The 25,935-nt window shown below is 38.1% G+C and overlaps 1 long non-coding RNA gene across 9 annotated transcripts in view; it reads right to left on the bottom strand.

Moving 5' to 3' along the window:
- Nucleotides 1–25,935, bottom strand: part of LOC110352526 (uncharacterized) — a 245,580-nt gene that overhangs the window by 107,026 nt on the left and 112,619 nt on the right. For 5 of the 9 annotated variants that reach the window (XR_011803650.1, XR_011803651.1, XR_011803649.1 and 2 more), the window contains one exon: nt 20,027–20,122. The exons of 2 other annotated variants lie outside the window; for them this stretch is intronic. This is a non-coding gene — a long non-coding RNA (uncharacterized lncRNA). Of the gene's footprint in view, nt 1–20,026; nt 20,123–22,988; nt 23,040–25,935 lie in introns of all 9 variants that reach the window. 2 more of the 9 variants (XR_011803652.1, XR_002401580.4) reach the window with 1 other exon arrangement.

Raw genomic sequence — 25,935 nt, 5'->3', positions numbered from 1 at the left:
CAGGTACAGCTTACAAGTAATTCTGAAGATCTCATACCAAAAGAGAACACAACAAGACTACTGGGTCCAAGACTAGGAACTCTGCACTGCACTCCTCCCCTGGCAGATATCCCAACACTACTCACTGATTTCTTACTTCTGGCATGCAGTGTTCACGTCTAACTTTTCCTCAAAGGAAATTCAGCTTTCACGACAGCATGTTGACAGGCAGGGAAATGAAACTCCTCTGTTTAGCCATGCAGAGGTGCACCATGGATAATCCCACACATGGTTACATACATCACCCCATCTTCAAGGAAATACCTACCAGGCTGCGAAGATAACTGCCTCCAACATTCAGCCCCTTGTTTACCTGTAAGCACTGAGTAAAACCTCACTGAAGCCAACATCTCCCACAGCGTAAGAGCCTGGTAGCACCAACTGGTAGTGATGGTACTGCTTATCCTCTAAACTGGGCTGGCCACAAGAAGGCTTAGAACCAAAAATCACATTTTTTGCTAAAAGGTGCCTAACCTTGGTGCCAACCTTGGACCCAAGGTGCCTAACCTAAGGTGCATAACCTTGGACTTTTTCAGGTATTGAAATGCCATCACGAATTATAATTCCCATCTGACACTACTACACAGTTTACATTTTCAAGAATAAATCTGACCTTTGGTTACAAAATTCTCTTTAAGCAAAGAGAATGTTCCAACACAATCCCCTGACTCATACTGGTGCAAGTAAACTAAACCAGCATCCAAGATGCGGAAAGGTTCAGCTGTCCATCACCGCTATGCCGAACTACTAACCAGTCCCTCCAGGTGTAAAGCACAATTAACACTGCATGTGAATGAGTCATTGAATGATTTCAGCTTTCCGAAGGAATCACTATTTCCTGCTTTTTCCTTCAGATGTTTCACATCCCTCAGAGACACCTAAGGTTATAGTATGTATTATGTCTTGTTCCTAAGGGTCAGTATATCATATCAACAGAAGAAATACAGCTTGTTAACTTTCTGCACGCATCATTTGCAATTCCATTCCATGGGCACTTGCTGACTGAAGTAATCTCAATAATAAAGGTAAAAATATATATTCCTAGAAGACTATTATATGGAATGACATAGGATGTAATGCCCTGCAGTCACAGAGAAAGGATGATTTTAAATGAATGAAACCAATGCTGCTTATGTGGTGGTAGGAAGATACTGCCTTTTTAAAAATACATATAACTGCAATGAAAGCTAAGCTGTTATTATGTGTAAAGCAGCTGCAGAGAAAGCGATAGCGTTAAAGGCATTAGAACAAAGATTATCTGTTCTCTGTAATTAAATCCCTTCCCTGCTTTATACCAGATGACTCCTCAGGTCACACGAGTCCAATTCAAGCATCACCCTTGAAACTAGCCTGAAGAGGTTGCAACCAGACACTGGAAACCCCCAAGCCCACAGGAATTTAATTGTTCTGTGGTTTCCGTCCTGCCCTCTCTCCACAGGAGTGGAGAGCTGTGACACCCACTGCAAATAGTATTCAGGAACAGGCCGGTTTCTGCACAGTTTCCCCTTTCCGCATACCTTTATCCTGTGACCTCTCATACATTTGGCATGGCAACACATAAACATCATTTCCATGCCAGAGCAGACAGATTATTCATATCCTTATTCTAATAGCAGTATGATATAAAAATACAGAGTACTTCCATTTCAGAGACGAGGAGGATGTATCTGGTTCCCAGAGTGAGTGTGGTGCCAGGCCGTTCTCGGCAGGGGTAGGAAACAGAGGACAGCATCAGCACATCATGGAAACACAGACACTCCTCACTGGCCTTTTATCATCCTGTCAGTCTGGCCAGGCTATGGGATTAGCTCCATGCTCTCCCATACAGCTTTCCACCTCATCTGACACCACCTCACCTATTGGTTTTCTGCTGGAAGCAGTTACACAGGTTTAAAAACAAAGGTTTTGCATGATCCATGAAAAGGGGAAGAGGCACTGCTGCTAGTTCAAACTCTGATCCACATCACTGAGGATAAAAGAAAGGAAAAAAAGTCACTGCTGTTTGGTGAGCTGCTGGTCTCAATCCAGTTATGAGGGGAATATCTATCCACATAGATGCCCTCAGCCTGGTAAGAGATGCTCAACAGCTGGAGGGCAGGAAGCCTGAACTTACTTTTCCTCCACCTAGGGCCTCTCTGGGCCAGAAGTAAAAAGAAGATAATGACGGAGTCAGGCCTGAATCATAATGCATCCCTTTACAGCCTGAAAATCAAAGGCTGACCCAGGCAAGTGTACTTCCACTCCAACCATCCTCCTGGACAATGTAGCTTCATTGTGGTGCAGTTTCAAGGAAAGCAAGCTCTAACATTTACAACCTGTTTCCCTGTATAATGGCACTTTTTTTTTTTTTTCAGCTTGCAAGGCAAGGTTCTGCCTTCTTAAACAACATACAAAGAAGAAAAAAAAAAAAAGCTTTCTCTATCTTTTTTTTTTTTTTAAATCAATATTAATAAACTTATTGCTTTACAGATACTGGTCCATTTAACCCCTGTTAAAGTATACATTTAAATCAGACAAGGAAGTTAACTCACTTAGACACACAGAAGAAGCCTTTCTACATTTTCTACAGCAAACTACCTCCAATAGTATTTAAGTGTTTTGTTTCCTACCCTGATAAGTTTCTGGTGGAGTACATTTTCTTCTGCTGTCCTCACCAGCCTACCAACTGCCCTCTGATCTCCTGCTTGCTGTCTTCTGGTTTTCCATGATTTCCATGCTTCTACCCTATAATATCTATACGCATTGTCTCTAACCCCCACACACACTATTGTGCTCTATCTTCATTATTATCCTACTTTCTCTTCCTAATAATCTTCTTCTTCATTTATCATTAATATTTTTATTTTCCTTTATCTACTTTTTTCCCCCCTCTCACATATATACATTTTGTTTCCTTTCTATTCTGATTAAAATTTCATTTGAATGCAAATTTCATAGCAAAATATCGCTACACCCAGATGCTACATGCACACTCATACTTGTATAAGACCAAGACAATTCTCATGCCTTACCTTCTGTTCTAGGTTTTCCCAGTTGCTGTGATAGTTTCTTTCTCCAGATTAGTCTCTCTTTTCTACTTTGGTGCAGTGTTTGCTAATATCACAACTGCTTTTTCTCTGATGGTAGATTAAACACTATTTTCTTTATTAGTACGGTTTGACTGATGCTGACTTTCTTTTGCCACCATTTTCTTTGAGCGCCTCATTTATTCCATGAACATTTTTAAGAGGACTAGAACATTTTCTCAGAGGACTAGAGGCCACTCCTCTCACAAGGCCATACAGTATTATCTCCTTCATTATTGTGAACACCAAAACCAGTAATAGTGCAGCAATAGTCCAGCAATAACACCTGCAAGACAGATTACATAAATTTTTGTTTCTTTGTTTTACTCAAGGCACTTCTAGGGTCTGTGCTGTCACTAGTTTGCATCTTAATTATGCAAAAGAACAGATAAGCAGGTTTAATTAATTGCAATTTAGGGCCACTTCGCAGTGTGAATGCAGAGGTCTGCTTTCCTTTTCCCTCAGCCGTTCCCCAAATGAGGCTAAATAGAATGCTACAAGTCCCCTTTCTAATGGAGTCTACAGGTCTGTAGTCAATTCATTGAAAAATTATGTTGGTGACCTTTCGTTCTGGCATGAACAGCCACCAAACTCCATTTTCCATGAAGTATTGTCAAACAATGGTGTTTTATCGACTTAACTTTGAAAACTGGATACCAGAAGCACTGGAATTTAAATAACACCTTGATAAATTTTGAGATTAGTAAAATGATAGTTTTACTTAATCAACCACAACCTGAGACCAGATCTTGCATATGCAGAAATACATTATTAACTCTGGGAAGCAAGTGAAGTTACAAGACCTACAAAAAGTTGTTTCTATAGAAGAAAGAGGGTATGGAAGATTTAAACTAATAGTTCTGCTCTTGATAGTAATTGCTTCAGGCCTAGCAATTCCTCACAGACAATTCAATTAAATGTTGACAGAAACACAAATAGAGCTCACACGGTCTTCTAGTTCTTGCAGCATTGCACTGATGTCATCTTGTCTGGAAGTTACTGCAAAAGTATTTCCTTACTGAACACATAACTACTAAATAACACAGAGGTGTCCGAAGCAATTACAAAAACAATATCCCTATGTTTCAAAACTCAAGTTTCCCAATTTCCAGAACTGACCTTTTTGTACCTGGGAATCTCAAACTGGATGATGAATAATCTTACATTCCAAACATTTGATGGGTTTTGTATTTCTCCTTTTGGTTTTATGTTTGCATTCCTGAAGAGTCTCTGGTGGTAACTGAGGTAGAATTCACTTGTTATTGTACTGAAATTAGCAGTAACGAATCAACTGCATTGGATTTTTTTTTTTTTCAGAGTATAAATAGTTTATTTTTTCTAATCTCCTGTTATTGCACAGATATTTGCCTTTCTTTATGTACTCTTGATAATGAATATCTCTCAGTTACCACTTGTCTTTACTGACTTAATGATAGAGTAAGGTATTATATATACGTATACATAAAATATCAATCACAGTTTTGAAATGTCAATGCTTTTGGTAGCAATTGTTTGCAAAAAGAAGGCAAAACAGCACTGTAGAGACAAACAAATAGTCAAATAAAAAGATCAAGTTAATTTATAATGAATTGACACAGCATGAAATTTGGGCTAGTTTTAAGTTTGTGATAAAGAATTCCAAATAAGTATACTTATGATTAATTTTCAGATAAGACAGACTGAAAACTTACAAACTACACTAGGATGGAGGAAAATTTTAAAGTATTAATAGCAATATTAATAGCAAGCAACTTACTTAAATCATATCAAAATGGAGCCGTATAAAATGAGGTTAAGCTTAAAAAAATCTCAGAAGCTGCTAACATATGGAAGTGCCCATTTAAGCCTCTCAAACAGCTTTAATTTTGACTGCCAGTGATATTGTTGCAGAACAGTATTCAATAACCTTCTGACATACTTAATGCATGTTTGTATTTTTCATCTCAAACTAGGAAAACGTGGCTTTCACATACCCATTAGAATTATACACGCATACATAGTGTCACCACATAGAAAAATGTGTATGTGGGTACAGGTCTTGTTCATTGCCCAGTTGCACTCAATGAGTGTTTATGATGTAAAATAACTGGCAGCAGTATCTGAGGCTCATTAAGCATTTAGATGTAAAGCAGTTTAAATGTTTTAAAATGTAAGAAATCCATGCCCACATCTTCTTAAGTTCCAGAGCCAAGCTGCTTACTACCTATGATGTATTTGTGACTGATTCAGGTACCAGTTATTAATGCATGGCCAGTAAGTACAGAAATAGGCAAACTTCTGCCTATCACAACTGATTTTTTTGTCTTGCATCATAATTTTTCATATGTATAACCCCATTGAACCTTTACCATAAGATTCTGCAGTATCACAAAAGTATTTAATGAACCAAACTCCAGCAAGTGCCGGCCATAAAAACAGCTTAAATCCAGTTTATTCCAACCTTACTTATCTTGAATAATATCCACAAGTCAAACAAGCAAAATAAGTGGTATTATAATAGCTATATCTGCCTATAAGTTTCAATAAAATTTCTTGATATACCTGCAGTCCAGCCATTTCTTGGAGTTCTTTGATAAGAATGCTGTCCTCAGATCACCCCCTTGTCATTACCTGATGCTTTTTACAGTCTTTCTTTCATAACTAAGACCATATCTAGCAATGCTTACTCTTCCCAATGTTTCACTTACTTAAAAAGAAAGAAAGAAAAAGAAAAAAAAAAAACCAGCAATCCAAGCTGGTTTTATTTTTGTATCTCTCAGCAAGTTCTAATAAAGTAAATTGAGCAATATTCTCAGTTTATTGTATTGATAAACAGACTGTAAAGTGTTTTATGATATGGTACTTCCCATATGAAAGACACTAGACTAACATAAATTGCAATTGTAACTGTAAAGTACTAAAATATATTTTCCCTCTAGGGCTCTCTAGTATATTTGGCTGAAAAAAAATAAAATAGAATAAAATAAAATAGACTTGTTTATTGTATATATTTTTTGTAGTGTAATTAAATGTCTCTATGGTTTCCACTCAGAAACAGTCGTCTTTCCCAACTCAAAGCAGTGTAAAGGCACACAAATAACTGTACAGAGCTACCTTGTTCCATACTGGGGGTGAATAAGCACTTTCTTTTCTTCTTTCTCCAAACTGTCACCAGAGGAACAGATCTTTCAGGGCACACAGCCCTATCACTTCCAGGCCATGCAAAAAGTCTTTAGAATCCGAGTCAATCTTTAGTACCATCCCAGCAATGCTGGCCTTCTGTGATCTGTACCAATGCAAAATTTTCCATTCTCCACCCAAACCAGAGTCAAGTGGATTTCTTGTGGTGATTACTTTGGATCTCACCCAAAGTGAGTTCCACTCAGGAAGGCATCTTCCCTAGGATTAGGAGTTGTCAGTGTGACAGCTCCTATACCCCAGAGGATGTAAAGCAGGCAGAGGGGCTCTTCCCCTCTACTGGTGATGGCCAGAGGCAGCCATTTGAACCAGTGAAACCACAGAGGAGTACTGCATCTCTGGTTCTGCAGCCCGGGCACGGGTTCTGTGGCACTGGCTCACACCAGCACAATTGAAGCTCTTCAACATCCACAGTGAAACTGAAGACAAACTTGATCCTCAGTGGCTTTGTTTCACTGGAGACAAAAGAGAAACTTACAGGGATGTGGTAATGTAGCTACACAGTCCAGAGAGGCTTTGCTTTGCACATAACAACTATATTTTGAAGCCCAGCTCTTCAGACACTTGGACCAACTGTGAGCCCGCTCACAACGCTTACCAGCAGTAAAACTACTGAAGTCCCAGGAACTGTTGAAGGGTGGTGAGAGGGAACAGTGGGAATCACAGCAGTATCCAGACTCAAAGGTCTTTGTTCAGTAAATACAATCTCTCCAATTTCATAAAACCTTGTTTTAACAGCACTTCCCACCCAGACTTCCCATTAAGAAATAAGTGCTAATGGAACTGTTGTAATCCTTCTTCAAACAAAAGGCAGCAGTTGAAATTATGGCTAACTGGGGAAAGAACACTCACAGAAAAGTCAGAGAATAGGTAATGTATCTTTGAAATAAAGGTGGAGGTGAGATACTTAGAAAATTAACCTCCTCTTCTCTTTTGGTCTTCCTTTAATAAAATGGTGATAAATCCATTAACTGTTTTAAGGTTCAGAGCAGCTGCATAATGAATCTGCTGGAATACACAGGAAAGTGCAAATTCGACATTACACTTCAATAGCTTGTGTTCCACTCTGAAAGAGATGGAGGATCATACAAGCACAAAAACACTCCCTGGAGTAGTTGAACAGAGCTGGTAGACTTAAGGCTGAAACAGACACAATTAACTCCCCATACATGTTTAAGGACAAAATGTTAAGTTTTTATTTTGACACAGACTTTCATAAACCTTGGCTATCCTTAGAGAAAAGATCAGATGGGGGCTTCTCTGGTAACTCAATAGCACACCAAAAAAAAAAGTAAACAAAACTAAACAAAACAAAAAATAACAACAACAAAACAAACCAACCACCTAGTCACAAATGAACGGTCTACTTGCTAGCCCATTGTTCTTTCTAGATCCTAAAACTCTCATAATTCAGGATTCATTTTGATGTTTGGAGAAATCATCTTTCCTAAATCTCTAGTGAGCAATAGCCTATCTTGGATTTGAACCTGCTATTTTAATTTGAAAACATTTTGGTATTGTGCGCGTTCTCCACTTCTTACTCTTGCCTAAGCCTTCCTTAACTGTTTTTCAATCATTTATTCTTTTAATTCTGTGAACATTTTATAACAGACAGAAACCTCATTGTTCAAAGATAGACAACACAAAATACTCATCCCATGCTCTTTGATTCATTCTTCAACCAGAGAATCATTGATAATGGCTTGGGCATCCATGAGGCAGAATATGTTGTGAACCCATACCTCTTTGTACCCATCATTACACTATAACGTCTCAAAATATCCAACCTCTTCTGTCCTGGACTCTCTAAAAAGGTCATGTCTTGTGATAAAGCACAGCACGAGAAAAACACAGAATTTAAGGTTTGCAAAACTGGGTCTACACTTCTGGGACAAAGCTGGAATAGCAGCATTTACTAAACAGTAGTAAATACTTTTCTCCCCCCAAACTCTGGGGAATGTCCGAAAAAGAGGAAAACAAGCAAACAAAACCAAGGAAACACATATTACAGGAATTTACAAAATCTCAGGCAATGAGAATTTTCAGTCTTAATTCGTATATAAGTAGTCCAAGTCATAAGCTGGACCAGAGCAGCAGAGTCCCCTTTGGTCAGGAGGGTGTGCCAACTCTACTGAGGTTGCTTTTAGGTGACAGCCAGCATTTGACAAGTAAGATTTTCACCACTATCCTGAAGGAAGGAGGAACATGCACTTGAGTTTACGCATTTCCTCTACATTTTAGCAGTAGATTGTGTGGGCACCAGATTTTGCACTTTGCAGGATCCCAGTGAAAGAAAACCAGGGAAATTGAAGGCAGGTCTCCAGACAACTCCACTTCTCTTTCTCCTCACATCAGACATTTAAGGGAGAAAGACTGGGTACCCTAGCACAGTACGTTTCACGATAGCATGAAGCGATCAGAATTCATCCATGTTCCTACTGATCTAAGACCATTTTATATAATGGACTCTGTCAAAGAACTCTTGTTTAGAAAGAGTGTTTTCCTTTAAGGTTTCTTGATAAATCTGTTGACTAATACACACAAAATCCATCTGTTCCCTGGAGATTGCCTCCAGAGCACAGAGCACTGCCTTTAATAATGCACATCCTTCTTGTTGTGTGTTTTCCTCTTTTCCTGGGATCTGTACTGAGTGTTTTTGATGTTTCTTCTCTATAATCATGATGAAGGATGCATCAACCTTTAAAGTAAACATGTTGCAGGTGGGAAACAAGCATCCCCCCAAAGGAGACCTTATGTACATTTTTTGATGTTTGAACACCCTCCTCCTATCACCATTTCATCATCTGTAGTATGCTACAGTCCAAAAGCAAGCTGATAGGTAGTCTACAACAAGCTGAAAGAATGAGTGGTTCCTCTGTACACAGCAGAACTAATGATGCCTGGTCTGCTCTCTGTGCAGATTTCCAGGTGTCAAAAATAGAATCAGCTTTTGAGTTGGCTCCTCAGTGGGAGACCTTAATAGGACCTCTCTTCTCTTCGCAGTCACCTACTTGCATAGAACTTACAGAATACTAACAGCTCCAAGGTCATTCCTTTTCTATGAAACTGAATTGAAATTGGTCACTAGGTTTGCAGATTACTTGGAGGGGAGAAGAGGGCTAAAGTGCAACCTAGTATTCTCATTCCCATAGAAGACCAGGCTAAAAATCCCATTTAACTGGGGAGAGGTAGAGGAAAGGTGATATACAAGGGGTGAGAAACATCAACAAAAACGAAGGAAAAACAGCTCAAAGAGAGGAACCAAAAGGACAGTAAAGCACACAATGAGCAAATCTTTACTGAGAAACCTTTTATTCCTTTATTTCCAAATTCCACTTTGCAATACTCATTTGAATAAAAGATGTTTCTGCAGGTTGGCATGAAAATGCAAAAGCTGCCTTTTTTTTCATCATAATTTAAATAATATTTTCATGTCATAGGAAATAATTCTTTATCAGTAAATAAGGGACCACATGCCTTTATTTAGTGGCTATTAATACTTTGCTAAGAAAGAATAATTCTGATTTTTTCCCCAATGGTATGACATTTCTGTCATATCCTACCAGTATCTAGGGACTGAATCTGTCCAGTTGGTGCCTTCTCCTTTCACCCTTTCCTATTGAAAGTAAAACAGCTGTTCAGTCAGGAAACATTTCAACAAAAAGCCTGCAGTTTTTTCTGGTGTCTACTCATAGTCCTACAGAGGTTGCACATTGCTATTCCTGCTGTAGCTTCTGGGGAGATTGTGTGGAAAGAAAGAGGGTGAGCATTTTCAGAAAAAGGAAGGAAGGTCTCATATAGATCTGTTATAGTTCACAACCTATTATATTGTCCTACATCGGTAGTATCTGGACTCCTGATTAGCAAGCTCTTTAGATATGCTCTTATTCTAGTACTTTCAGTAGGAAACTAGTTTCTAGCTGTGCATCCATCATTAAATTCCTCTAGTCTGTGTATCCAACATTAAGTTCCTCTGAAGAAGTTACAGGGGTTCAAAATTACGTGAAAAAGCAGATCTAATCTATAAGTCCACTAAGACAATTTCCTACGTATTAGAATAGATGCAATGAAATACTTTTTCTACTTTTATTGGAAGCACAAGTGAAATATCTACCAGCCCTTAATTATTATGGTCTGTGAAATGGTGGTCTTGTCAGGAAATCCTGTATGTACTAAGGTTCTCCCTTCTCTGTCCCAAATCTCAAATTAAACAGGCTCTGCAGAAATTATGAAACTGCTTTAGCAATTTTTTTTTTCCCAACATTGCTGTTAACCGGACAAATAAAAGTAATAAAGCACCAGGAGAAGATGGTGAATACAAATGTTACTTGGATTGATTCAAAACATCTTTATGTTTAAGAGGTGAATAGTCAAGCTTAGATAGAAATGGTATGGCTAGTGATATCTAACAATTACCTTCACTAACCACAGTCTGTATAGCATTACTTTTATTTAACTTTAACCTGTGTTTAATTTAATATTTAAAGAAATAGTAATGAAGTATTACTTGAAGCAGAAAATCTACTGAAGCACTCTCAATTTCCAGATTGTTTAATGAATCTAATCTTCTGCATAAAATTCAAAGAAGGATTTTATTTTTTTTTTTTTTGTCCTGCAGAGCATTTTGATAATGAAATTATCATTGCAATATTCTAAAGAAAGCTTGCTTGCTGTTAGTGTAATGATCAAGTAAATGAAATCAACCATTCAATCAACATAAGTGGATACTAGAAGTATTATATGGGGGGTATATATTCTAATAACCCTGCTGCATCAGGAATGGACAGTGGGAAAACCGAATGTGGATAGGCTCACGTTTTATCCCTAAATAACATCATCTTTTCCCACACTGTGAAACACAGGGGATTGGCAAGACAGACCACTGGTCTGATCTAATAGGTTCTTTCTTACATTCCTATCTTTATATATGTACATATTGCCATTCTTACTCTGTATGCAGTCATGAAGATATCCTCACTTTCTTTCAGATGCCTACTCCTTATCCATTTCAAAGCTTTGTTCTCACGTCTTCTGTACATATATGACTGTTGCATTAGGAGTACAAGTGTTGCCAGAGAATGACATTTGAAGTATATTAATGAAATGTGAAGCATCAGAGGACTTCACCAGAGAAAAAAGAAAGCATTCTTAGCATTGATTTAGGAAAGCTCGCACCACCTAACAGTTCCAAAATGCTATGTATAGCTGAAAAGACATTTGGATAATCATGCTTTACTAATAGAATGAGATTTGCATGTTGACTGGAAAAATAGAACTTATCATCCAGGTTCAAGGCAAAAATGGAGAAGTTAAGAATCAGAGTCAGATGTTCACTGGAATGCTGTCTTTCCCTGGAAATAGAAGAAATCCACGTTTTGCATTTAAAGGGGAGAAAAGACAAGGAATATAAATCTAGTTTGGCTTCTGTTACTGTTATTATTTATTTTCTGCAATTAAAAACACTTCAAGTGGCTCTATTTTCCATTTCATGCAATCAATATTACAACAGGAATACTATCTTAAGTTAGCCAGGTCATCTGTTTATTCCAGGGCAATGTAGTTGGACAATATTAAATGTTTTCTCTTATTATAAAAGATTACATATTTAGCATGATTCATTGGTGTGTTTTCAGCATTAACTACCATAAAGATGAGGATAAAATGCAACTGAACAGTTCTGAACAGCTTCTGAAATAGATACTTCCACCTAGCACATATTTACCTGGTATTTCATATTATTTTCTCAAATTGAAGTAGAACGGAGCAAGTTCATTAACAGCATTCTCCAAAATGGGTTTATATGTAGATAGTAGAGCGTTTTCTGAAATACTACCAACCCTTTATAACACTCTTACCCTTCTCCCTGGCATTGCATATGTTACTACCCACAGTGACCGTGTTAATGTAATCCTTCCACTTTTGTTGTTGTTGTTGTTGTTTTCCTCCTTACCTTTCTCTTTGGTTTGCTTGAAAAATTGCAGGTGAGTGGGACAGTCAGATGAACTCTCTATTAACTTACATGGCATTTTTTGGGAATGTATATTTTGACTTGAACTGCCAAATTTTGCTTGGTTTGAGTCAAAACTAATTATTGAGGTTGCTAGCCATATGTGGAAACAGAGGGGAAAAGACCTGAATATAACCATACCATTACACCTGCTAAGGTTTTGTCTCACTGAATTTGACAGGAAAGATCTCTGTAGTTACTATTATTATTTTTTATTATCCAAGACCAGAACTTTAATTGCAACCATAACTTCTCTTATCAGCACATCTGTATCCGATTGTGTTAACACTTTGCTCACCTTCAACTTTTTTTTTGTTTGTTTTAGGAACATTTCTTCGTGGTTCTAAACAACATAAATTTGGTTTCCTCATCAAGAAGCTCATTTAGCTGCAGCTTGATTGCAAGTAATTTGCCCTAACTGTTTCTGTCTTTTAATTGTTTGTGCCTTTTTCTAATCTATAAACTGTAACTTCAGGCAGGCCATTTTTGTCTTACCATTTCCTCTCTGGAAAGGCATATCTAATAACCCACCTCATATCCTGTGGCTTTAGGCATCTGAAATCATATGAACAGAAGGGATAGACCATCGATTCAACTCCAAATTCATTAAAAACAAAACAAAAACAAACAATCAAACAAAAAAACCTTGCATAAAATCTCCCTTTTAAGAAATAGGAAAATAAAACTTCATCCATGAAATTCAGTTTGGTGGAAAATAAATCTGTATCACCACTGGTACAGAACTGACTCCCTCTTCTATTTCCACAGCATTTCCTTATGACCTCCAAGAGACATGAAATTGTAAGTGCCAATTTGGGTACTGCTACAATGCTTGAGTTAATCAGAGTCCAATGAATTTTATTCCCACAGTTCTGAATTGGCACCATTTACCCTACTGGAGACAGAATACATGATCTCATTAGAGTCTCTGGACTTAGTCAAGCCTATGCACGAAGCAGATTTTTTTTATTTTTTATTTTTTTTAGTAATCTCATTAGAAGTTCTACCAAATATGGTATCCATATCAAATCTCTTTAATTCCTCCCACATAATCTCCTTTGCCCCCAAAATGTAATGTAACTGTATTAGTCAGATTAGCAGCACATTCAGGAGTAATCTCTTCCAAAACAAGAGAACTATATGCATTTTTTCTTTTTCTGATCCCCAATTTTTTTTTGTGTTAATTATTCTAAAGCTATCTGACAGTGTGAATAACACTCTTCCCTCCCTCCAGTCTGAATAACAATTAAGGAATTTGCATTTGTTTCTTCTTTTTGTTAGGACATAAGATCTTTCCTCCACATTTTTTGTTCTGAGTGAGCACCTGCCTGCTCTGACTGGGGCTGAAGTCTTTGGCCAAGCTCCCAAGTGAATATTCTCAGCTGTGTCTTATTTTATGGCACCTGCATAAAGCACAAAATACACACAGGAGTACAGCAGCCTTGGGTGAAAGAATGGTGAAAGAATGCCAAGCACAGTAGGATTTCTTAATCTTAAAGAATGAAGATTCTTAGACAGGTATTTTCTCACAAGATCTCAAGACCATGGTTAACTATCACACTTGCTTGATAGGGAGCAGGGATTCCACCCAGAGGAGTGTTTTTAGAAAAAAAGAATGAAAAGTATTTTCTGTCTGTGGTAATAAAAGTTTAGAAAGCTTTAGCCCTGCCTTGAGAAATTTTCCTTTTCCAGTATTTAAATTACTGAAAATATTGAGACTACATTATAAAACAAAGACCACCCTCATGTAGCTGATCTTCAAACAAATGTCAATCAAAAACTTTTAACCAATAGATTCTGGAAACTTTCTGTGAGGCAATGAGCAGAAGTGTGCATGTAGACTCTGAGAAATATGCACTGGACATGTACATATGTATTGTCCCTTCAGAGCTCTCATGTCCATGTAACATATTTTCTTGATGGATAAATAAAAGGAAGTGATGTGACTAGACAGCCTGCACAGTTTATTGATAATGCCAATAAAAAGCTATTTTGAGAAAAATATGCATTGGCTGAGAAGTTCTATTTTATAAGCTAAGTGGCTCACGTCTGCTCATATGAGCCTGCAAATTACTGAAGTGTTTCTGAAGCTCTTCTGGTTTTCTTCAAAGACCTTTGAAATCATACTGGAAGCCTTATGAGTTGACTATACTGTAGGATTTCACATGTAGAGTCTGGGGAGCCTTCCTGTCAGGCAAAGACAGACTGGCATGAAAAAATGTCAAGACCCCTCAAAAATAATATAATGAATTACTTAAATAAAATATTAAAAAGAAGGTGTGAAAATACTTTAAATTATGAAAAATACATGTAAATCAATTTTGTGTGAAAGTTTCAATTTTCCCTCCCTTTCCCCCAACACATACTTTAAACAAGGCAGCAATTGCTAATTGCCTGATTCCAGACAGGCAAAGAAACTTCAGCTCATTTATGGACATAAACTGCTGTTGCCTAAAAGATTCAGTATGCAAAGTCCCATTTCCAAATGTGATATAAGTTCTTGGAAGCCTAAAGAACACAAAAGTTAACACAACTGAACTGCTAAAACACTCCTGAAAATGAACTGTTAGCATAACGTTTCTGAAAGTCCCTTGGGGCCAAAGTAGTGTAACTCCCACTTGGAGACATTATGATAGACTCCCAGATCTCATTTGCAGAGTGTCCCAGGCTCTCCCATCAAGTGAAAATTCTGTGTCACTTACAGAAACTCCTCTAGGCTCCTTTATTCCCTATTCCCATGGCAGGTAGTGAGAGACTGGGCAGAATGAGACTAATAATGTTGAGTCATTTATTTAGGACACTAAAAAAAATAATTCTACAGGTCAAGTATTGAGTCTTTGGCTGAATGAAGTAGATATGGCTAATAACAGGAGACACCAACAAAATGCCACTAGCATGCTGAGTGGGAATAATATAATACACCATGACCATATGGATTCAAGAGAGTAATTACATATGAGTAACCCATCTGATCTTTCATGTTGCCAGGCTTTTATCTGAGATAGTCATTTTTCTCTGCTATTACCAGTCTTTTGTTCTAATGAAGAACATCCACCCCTTTCACCATCCTTATTATATCTAAGTAATCATTATACACAGATATAGAAGAGGGTGAATTCCTCTAAGCAGATGCATGCCGAGAAACGGTAAAAATTCCTTCCTACAAGGCCAGTACTAGCTATATATGCTCATTTGGTACCAGCCAATAAATCAAATTTAACTGGTTTTAGTGGGCATTCCCACAAATTTAAACACAATTCACACAGTGAAGAGATCAAAGTTTAAGGAAGAAAAAGAATAGGGAAAAGGAGGGAAGAAAAAAAAAAAAAAAAGTGCCATCTTCTATTAAAACTATGCAGAAATAGCATATCCAAGAGTGAAGTAATAATATATTGGACTTCTCCACAAGCATGAATTCTTTTGTCTTTACATCTGCATTGAAAAACTAAAAAAATTGCTTTCCATGTGAAATAAATGCATAGCCCTTAAACAGATTTTACACAAGAGGCAGAGGCAAGAACAGAACAGCTATGATCTTAAAGACATAATTGGGATTGGAGAGTAAGAAAGTAGATTAAGTTTTCCAGAAGAAAATGACAGAACTCTACTTTTTCCAGCTTTATTGAAACTCATAAAAACGCCCATACAGAAATTCTAGTTAACATTAGTTTCTGGCAGTCACTTTGTTCACCTTGTTTAGAAGGGGTGAGGAAGAAAGGGACAGGTAAAAACAGGGGGACATTTAAATAAGTGAACAGATACGCTTCTTCATCTCCAATGGGGACAAACCAGGAATAATTCTAAATAGATCTGAATCAGATGTTTCCCTTCCACAGAAAGAGATTAGGAACAGTTGTCACTACAGACTATAACAGCTCTCTTTCAGGTAGCTTATTTTTTAACATGCAGGGGAGCTATTCAGACCCACTGAAGCTCTTTCTAATGGTGCTGCAGAAACTTGAAGGATTATACTTTCATGCCACTTGCAATACCAAAACATACCTTCCCGAGAGACTTTACAACCTATAAGAAACTCAAGCTGTGTATGATAAATAATCCGACACACCTCGAAGTAGCATATGGTTCTGTTGGTTACTAGCTGTAGATGTAGAACATAAGAACTCACAGAAATGTCTTTCATGGCAATTTATAAGCTCATTACACCACGCTGACACCAAAATGCTTAAGACAATTTGTTCAATCCCTGTAAGGCAATGATTTTACTCACTTTCTCATGTCTGATTGTGAATGTTTTCTTAACCCATATGCAGAGATCATTTGGACATAGTAAATCTGATCAAAAGAAATTTTCACTTAAACACTAGCAAAGGAGATCCAGCTGTCCAGCCAGATCTATGACAAGCTTCCTCTGTGGTTCCAAGAAGAGATATTTGCTTAGGTTCAAGGCAAAATAGGCAAAATTCCACAGTGTGGCCCAAAGCATATTTTTTTTCACAAGTTTGCATGAGATGAAAGTTCTCTATGCTTTTAGGGAAGGCAAAATGTCAATGGTTTGACTAAAAAATGAGCTCTTTGCAGAAATGTTTGTTCCTTTTTTTTTTTTTTTTTTCTCCTGTATACAAGAAAATTCCTTTCCTCTATACAGAAGAAAGGGCAATAAGAAAATGCATTTTTTGCTTCCTCTGAAGTTGCAAATTCCCCACTGATAAGGGTTATTCCCTCTAGATTTTTGAAGGCTTGGAACCTTTTTTTTTAAAAAAATAAAAAATAAATAAAAAATTATGGCAGCATATAGCTACATTAACCCCATTAAAATCTCTTGTTCTGCTCTGAATTGACACTGGAGTATCTCTGACCAACAAAGACTAGTGTATGCACCTGAGGATTTGTTCTATTTACCCCATGCAGCAGCAAAATTCCTTGTTTTCTTGGGAAGGCATGAGACTATCTTCTGATGTGATATAAAGTTATTAATGCTGCCTGATATTTGCTTTGACAGCTGCTCTGTATCCTCTTTAATCATCTTCATCATGGTTCACAGCTCTTTTTCCCTTCATTTCTTTTTTGCCTATGCTTCTGAGAGAGAATGATGCAACACACAAGTTGATAAATCTTTCAGCCCTTCACGTATTTCCCCCCTTTATCTTCACTTCCCAAGTTTTACTATTTGGCTTTTTTTCCTGCTGCTCAATAACAGAACATTTATGTTCCAGATGCAAATGCCATTGGAGTATAGTATTTCTAACATATTCAGACTCCCATGGGAGAAAATTAGTTTGCAGCACACATCCATTCAACAGGTAATTTGGTTATGCATTAAAAGGGCTCCTTTGGTACTTGAGAAAACTTTTAAAAATCATATTATGAGCATTAGCTGCCTGCCTTTATTATATTTGGATGCCTTCCCTTTGAAGTTATTGATAATGCTTAGAGGAGCTACTTTTGCTACATAAGAGCTTTCTGCACTCGTGACGTGTTTTTTTTTGTTTTTTTTTTTTTTTGGAATGACATCATATTTTGTCATCTGCCTCCCATTTCCTGGCACAAACTGTTCACGGTGAAGCTATGCTCTTGTTGTCTGCTGCCAGGCAGGCTCCTGTATTTGCCCAACAGCATGCAGTGCCGGAGTACACATTCTCTAAGCAATGCCACTGTCATCCACAGCTCCCCTGACAGTCTTATTTCATCAGTTGTCCTACATGTAAGAGCAGGATACAGCTTGGCTTGTTCCCACACACTCCAGGATTAAGATTTCAGGTCAGATCAGTTCACCAAAAGGGAATGGCAAAGATTTTAGGATATGGGCTTGCTCCCTGCAATATACAAATTCCACAAAGTGGTCAGCAACTGGTAGCTGGAGATGTGAGAGGACTCCAATCCTGCAAGTGAAAAAGAAGCAATTCTCAACCAACCAAAGTGATGGGGAAGCCTCACAGAGGACCAAAACCTATCCACCTCTTCAGTCTGCCTGCAATATGCAGCTGTAGAGACAGCCAGCAAAATTATTTATTCCAAATCTTTCTTCCAGGCACGATAACGTACTTCTCGTGTCACAGGACAGTGTCTGTACTCCATGAGGGTCCCTGTTGAGTCAAATTCCTACATTTACACATTCTTGTGAACTTCTACAGACAGATTTGCAAAACCTAGCAATACCATCTCTGGTTGGTATTACAAGAAGGTTAAGGAACAACCAAGTTTTGGCCTCTTTGGCAATAGTGCAGTTCAGAGATTGAGGAAGCCTGTACTGCTCTTGGGGATACAAGCAAACAAACAAAAACACTAGAAACAAAACTGAAAACAATTGAATAGGGGAAAGAAATTCTCTGATCACCTGTCAGGCACATGAAAAAAAAGTGTTGTACCTCAAGTTTTACAAACAGGAGCTCTGACTTCAAATTCTTGGGATCAAACTTCTGTTTCTCTCAATCATATTAAATACATTCTTTTCATGTCAGTAGATTGCGTACATCACAGAAAAGAAATGGCTCTTGATATCCGTCGGTTTCAGAGTCAGCTGATTATGATCAAAGTTTAGCATCTCAGTGCCTTACAGGGAAAATCCATTTAGAAATACGATGGGGGAAGCAAGAGCAGAGCTACTCCACTTTGATTTTTAGCCAGGGTGTATCTAGGAACTGAAAACACAAAGGTATGATGTATTCCTTGTTCTTTGTGCACTGTGGTATTCATAACAATGTCTCAGAGTGGCTGCTTCCCCCTTACACATACCTTTTATGTTTTAGCTCACAGGAAACAACGTTTAGCAGGGTGGAAATCCAGAGCTTTTATAAGGTGACTTTCTCCCTTTCAGAAAAATCTTTATGTCCAACTATACACAGCCACTCAGGACAACAGTCTCCAGCTCAGCTGCTGCAACATCAAAACCCACCTGAAACACCGCAGTCCTCCTAAACATCACTTCATATCACAGCATCTGACTCTTTCTAATTAATTTCCTTTGTTGTGCAGAGAGCATCCAGGAGCTAATTGTTCTGATGAGACAGATAAAGCATCAAAGGATGTTCTAAAATGTGTTTAAAAATGTGGCACATTTACAGCAATGCGGTCTGAAGCCCACCAGCATCCAACCAGCTGCCACTGGTTCTGGGGGCCTCATTGGGGTGCTGGGGCACTGCTGTGACAGCCCACCTTTGCAGCAGAGAGGAGCTTGGCCTATTCAGCCTCTGTATTTTTGCTTCCTGAGCTGGGGTTGCTAGCAAGGATGGCACTCTTGGTCATAGGGGAAGGTGCTGCATGTGACAGAAGATGATCTCCTGCTTTTACCTCCCCCTATGTAAAGCCCCTCCATCACTCCCACATTCGCCCCCACTAATTTCAAGTAAGTCCTAAGCAGCCATCAGACAGTAATGAGTTTTTGCAATTGACGAACTGGATGGATTTGAACTACTGAACCAAGAATTAAAACGTTCCATTATCCCTGCATTCAGTAATTTGTCTGTGTCTCACTAAGAGCACAGCAAATAGTTTGGATTTCTGACCAGATCCTTCCACATATCACACAAATAAAAGTACCTCATCTGGAAACGGCAAGCTCTCAAGTCCCATCACTACTTGATGTATAAGGTTCTACATTAATAGACCAAAAGAGCAATGTAAACATCTGTTAGCCCAATTCTAGACACTGTAACAAGTTTTCCCCTTAACAAGACTGTTCACATAATGAGCAATAAATGTGAAGGAAAAAAAAAAAAAAAGGAAAACTAAGGACAACTTGAGATAAAGACCCTGATACAGTAAATAGGCACATGCTCACCTGGCTTTGTGGGTTTTATGTGCACGCACAAGTAGTTATGAACAGGACTGCCTCTTTGAAATAAGGCCTTGAAAAATAGGGAGTCCTTTAAACTATCTGAAAAGGAATCAGAGAAGAGGGAAAATGGCTGAAACAAACAATTCAAACAAGGAACAAATAAACCATGTTCAGGATGTTCCATAAAAAAACAAACAAACAAAAAAACAAAAACACAAGGTCAGCACAGCACTGCATAAAGAACATCAAGCTATACAAGGAGGGTGGGAACCACACCACAGGTGAGACAGAGAAGCCTGGCAGAAAGCAGTAACCCTCACTCTGCAAAACAGCATGTCCCTTCCCCTTCTCCTGGGCTCCTAGTACTGAGGGACTCATTCCAGCTCTCAACAGCATTGCAGGAAAGAGGAGTGGGGGAAAAAAAAAAGTACAAAAAAATGTTTGTGGGCCCTGCTGAATTTACAGCAAGTATCAGGACAAAATTCTTGCCTGTCCCTGGGCTGTCAGCAATTTTTCAGGATGGAGGTTGGTGGTACTGTTTTGATAACAAAGCTTGTTGATACGGGTACAAAGGAGGCTCTCTGAGGTCAAACAGCACCCTTGGAAATGGAGTGATGAGTTTAACAGACTTGCTATGATGGTTTTTTTTTTTTGGTATTTGACCTTAAACAACACATGAAGCTTGGAGGATAAAAGAAAAACAAAGCTATAAACATAAACTGAAACAAGTTTTTCGGAGTTCTACCTAAAACACAAACAATAAAAGGAAACAGAAAATAATCACATATGAATAGAAAAAAATAACAAAGCCAAAAAGCTGCTATTTGAACTGCAAGGGGAGAAGAATTCAGAGCAGATAAATCTCCTGTCACTTGGTATTTTTATGATTCAGGCAGAGTAACTGAAAGGAGCAGCCAGTCCAATCTGACTATTTTCCTGTGTCAGATCTCAGGCTTTGTTTTAGGTTATTTTCAGTATTGCTGATGGAATGAGATGAAAAGATTAAGTTTCGCCTACACTGCACTAAGGAGATGTGAACAGAATTTATCTTTGGACAAACCTGAGCATGGGCCCAGGCCCTCAGATGCTGCGGTGCAGGGCACAGTGCCCTCAGTGGTGGTCTCAAGGGCTTGAGGTGTGCTCAGCACCTCTCAGCATCTGACCGGATATGCAGAGCTTCAAAAATAACTTCTGGCTGTCTGGTTCTCTCCCACGGACAGACAGTGTTGCACCAAAAACAATGTCACATGCCATTTGGCATTACACTCCCAACATGTTTTGTTATCCTGTTTTCTTTTTTAGACATCTTTGCAGTGAAACAAACACCACATGACGGAAATATAAAGACCTAAGAGACACTGACGAAACCATTATGGGGAGGAAGAAAGGATAACTGAGGAGTTTTTGAGAACAAGATTTTCTACCTGGGATCTGATTATATTTTTTTCCTTTTTATATAAGGACAGAAAGTCAGTATTTTCCTTTGAAAACTTTCCAATCCAATATCAACTCAATAATAGTTATTTTCAATATAAAATTTCAAAGCACATCTCAAGACTGAAAAGTCATTGTGAAGTAAAGCTTCAAGTTTCTCATTTGTAAAAACATCTTCAAACATTCATATTAGCAATAACATTTTAGCATAATTGCACTACCTGTAACTTAGTCAAAATGGAAAGCTATTCTTGAAGAAAGTTTTGCAGCTGACCATAACATTTACGGTAAGTTTGACATAATGAAACCCACCAACACTGATCATGAGACCTACAGTTAGCCTGGTAACAACGTGGGGCATCCATCAGGATTTTCTCTCCATCAGGAAAGTGGAGCTCCTAAAAGCCAGGTTTGGGATTATCATCTCCGCTTTACCACAAGGTATGGGGGTTTGGCCAAGGACACGGAGAAAGCCATAGCTGCAGGTGGGCTTTGACCTACATTGTGACTGCTAATCGTGCATTCAGACCATGGTTTGCCTTTATGGGGAGCAATGAGAAGAGAAAGAACCATCAGTTCATACAACTCACAAGGAACTTGAAAGTCTCGTTACAATGGTGGCAGTTCCTTGGGGGAATATTTCACAAAACTGGCATGCAGCCTGGCTGCAATGGGGATAAATTCCCTGTGCAAGAGCCCTCTGCAGCTGGGTATACGGGCTCGCTAAATGGTGGAATTAGCCTTAGGACCATGAGACTGGAAGGAGGAACGAGGATGAAAAACAGGACTACTTACTGACCTGTATTTAATTGCATTCCCGTGGTTGAAACAAATTATATAATCGCCATCCTAATGGTTAAAAAGGCTGTAAGTACTATTTAGTTCTTTCCCCTGCACCCCTCTTCAAACTGGGAAATGTATTTCGTGGCTATGTCCTCACAACCCTGCTCTGTAGTCTTCTGTTTATATCATAATGGTGAAATATTGCCTTTTTCACAAGCTGGAAGCCAGATTTCTCTTCCATTCATCCATTATAGAGTGAGAAAAAGAAAATGAATACTCTTATATCCATTATATATATCAAGAGACTGAATCTACCTTTTTTATTCCAAGAGCTAGAGATGACTGCATAGCTCATGAATTACAAAGCAATTTTGAGACACAACAGCGGCAGAAAAAGTAGTAGCGTTTGGCACAATGTACCACACAGATGCGGTACCCAGAGATTGAAAAGTAAAGGGAATTTCTATCTATTTATCCATCCGTCTCGTTACTGTGTGGCTTTTACATCCAACGTGGGAAAATAAAATTTCTTTTTACATACCATTTTCTCCATGCATGCTCAACTTAAACGCTGTTGATTTATGCAGCCTATATCAGTGGCATAAAATATAACTATGTCACAGAATTTGGAGAGGTATGTTGAGACAAATATGCTAGAATACCTGAATCTGAGAATTAAGATGCACAGTATAAAAATAATAAATATATTGTTACCATAAATTAAAGCTGTAAAGATTTTTTTCCTTACTTGTTGGCAAAGGCAACGATCTCTCCAGTGTCAGGATTGAACTGCAGGGCACTAATAAAACATGACACAAATAACAAATAAATTTCCTCTGTATTGAATGGTTTGAGATTTATTGAGGTCTCTTATACCAAGATCTATTGGGAGTTGTATAATCTAATGTATAAAATTTATAACTAGGAGATAAAATGTGGATAAAATAACCATTACCTTAGAATATTATTTCAACTCTTGCATCTAATTTGAATATTGTTTAATACAAAACATTCAGCTTCAGTGGAGAAAGGCATTTACACTGAGGAAAAGTCATGACAGTATTTTGAAACTGAATTACGAAAAGTAGAGAGAGTGCATTTAGCTTTTTTAGTTTTCCTGAAGTTTTGCAAGTACATAGATTTACATATAAAACAGTGAACAACACTCTTTAAGCTACATAAGGTTTCCAATTATCTGTGTATATATATATGTACACACACACATATATATACTTACACACACACACACACACATATATATATATATATATATATATATTTTAACTTTTCCTCCCTTCCTCCCCTTAGTTCTCAATGGATTTTAGCCCATTTTAGAAAACAGTTTAGGTATCTTAATTTGGCTAATCTAAACTTCATGGGCCAAGCTCAGCTCAGCTGGAGACACAGCAGAGAGATGCACAGATTTACACCATCATAAAATCTGGCCAAGTTCAACTCTGCAAATACATACCAACTAACCAGATTGTACAAATACTGTATAGATAGTGGAAGTGGGTACAGACTGTAGTGCTGATTCTGTTTTCATTCCTGGTAGTGTCAGTTCAAATATAAAAGAAAGACTTTCATGTCAATTTGAATGTAAGCCAGCATGAGAATACACAATTGTATTTTTGGACCTAATTTCAACTCTGCTTGATTCTATGCTGGTGAAACTGCACTGACATAAAAGTGTGATCACTCCCTATTTATACCAGTTTGCACAGAAACAGAAATGACTTCACATTTTATTTTTGTTCTGATCTGCAGATCTTGCCAGGGCAAATATATTATATTTTTCAAAACTTCATTATGCTTTGATATTGTGAATTTAACTGAAAAAATAAACAAGTCCTTGTTGAATAAGCAAAACTTAATCTCTCAAGAAATTTCCCATATGGAAAATTTGGATACAGAAGATTTCTACCTGCAAATCCGAGTATTTTATAATGAAAGATATTCAAGAAAGCCTGAGATAGAACAGTTTCTGCAAACAGCTCCTGGTGGGTCATCCCATTTTCTGATTGTCAACTATCCTTTTTTAAAGAGGTCCTAAAAAACAGTGTCACACAGTGAGGAGATCAATCCACTCTTTTCTGTGTTATACAAGCTTTTTGAAAATAATTCCATATTTCCATATTAAGGTAAGGTACACTGGAAACCCAGGTCTTCCTTGGCGTTTGCATATTTGCAGTAATGGGGTAATGTCCCTCTGTATTATTGGACCACCACTCAGTCCCCGTGTTCAGCATTGGTTTCCAGAAGGTGAGAAACAGATTCATAGATTTCACAGATTTCCTTTTCTGCCCAGATGATCTGTTCGGGTTAATAGCATTAAACAGGGTTTAAGGAGATGTTTATTTACCAGAAAGTTGACACCTACTCAAGATAGCTTATTTAACAAAGGTCTACCAGTGTTTGTTAGAGGTAATGGTGTATTTAGTGTTTATCTTGAAGCCAGATGCAATCACTGACCTTGAGGTGAAAGGCCCAGTAACCTCCTCCTAGTCCTTTTAGCCCTTCTTATTTTGGAGTTTAGGTAAGAAATATCTTGCTGAGCTTCTTTATAGTAACTGCTCCAAAGATTCAGCTTTTAATGCTTTCTCAGACTGTTTTCACTCACCTACCCCTACTCTGAAAGGCCCAGGGAGCCCTCTGGTCCATTGCCCTGAGTGCTACTAATTAGCATAAAACCTCCCTTCTCTTAAGGTCAGGCACCTACTTTCAGTTTGTGAGTTAATCTGTTGCTCAGCACAGACATGATCCTATACCTACTGAAATAGTGGATTGAGCTGTTTCTCCTGCTTTTTCAGTCCCAAAAGCTTGCCTGGCATGCAGGCTGTTCTAGCCCAGCTACATACAACAAATCTATCCCCAAAGTCTGGGGAGGTCAGACTTTGGTCCAAAGATTGCACATTAGGGCTTTGGTAATGATCTAATGTAATGCTGTAGTGTTTATGTTCCTGCCAAAGACCACCGTTTATAACTATTTGGTACCTGCTCTTGTCTGCTTGGTATTTGACTGCCCCATGCTCAGAATGGTGCAGAGACACTTTGACAAATAACCTACCACAAAACCAAGCCTCAGCTTGTGGATGAAATGGTTTTCCCATAGCATTCATTGTGGGACAGCCTAAATAGACAGCCACATGCCAGGAGTAAGACCTTGGACTTGCAGGGCAACAGTTTGGGCTGTGACACAATAGAGAGCATAATGGCTCATGAAAGTTAATTGTCTGGGCAACAGGGGTGCCTCCTGTCATTCTGATATTGCATTTTACCATCTCCGTTTTGTTTTACCTTTTATTTTTTGTGTGTCTGAAGAGGGCTTGGTACTTATGCTTACCTGTCTGTAATGAGTGGCGTTTAGAGCTAATGAATACAAGTTTTTTGAACTCTTTGGATGAAAGAAACTGTGTAAGTGCAAATTATCCTCTTGTCTATCCTCTCTGAAGTCTAACCCACTTTGATGTGATTGTGATCTATGTCAGTTATAGTGTGTATTTTAGGAGGGATTCTCACAGCAATGAATGTAAGTAAACTTCTGAGTAAGGCAAAGTAACTGATGAATGTAGAAGTTCAAACACAGGACGGAAATTATTATTTTAGGCAAAGTTCCAGGATTTGGTTAAAGTATCTTTACTTTTTAAATTACTTGCTCTCCATTTTTTGATATATGCTAGCTTTCATATCCTCCT

Source organism: Anas platyrhynchos, chromosome 1, assembly GCF_047663525.1.
Source record: "Anas platyrhynchos isolate ZD024472 breed Pekin duck chromosome 1, IASCAAS_PekinDuck_T2T, whole genome shotgun sequence".
NCBI classification, from domain to species: Eukaryota; Metazoa; Chordata; class Aves; order Anseriformes; family Anatidae; genus Anas; species Anas platyrhynchos.
This window is presented reverse-complemented; position numbering and strand designations above follow the sequence as displayed.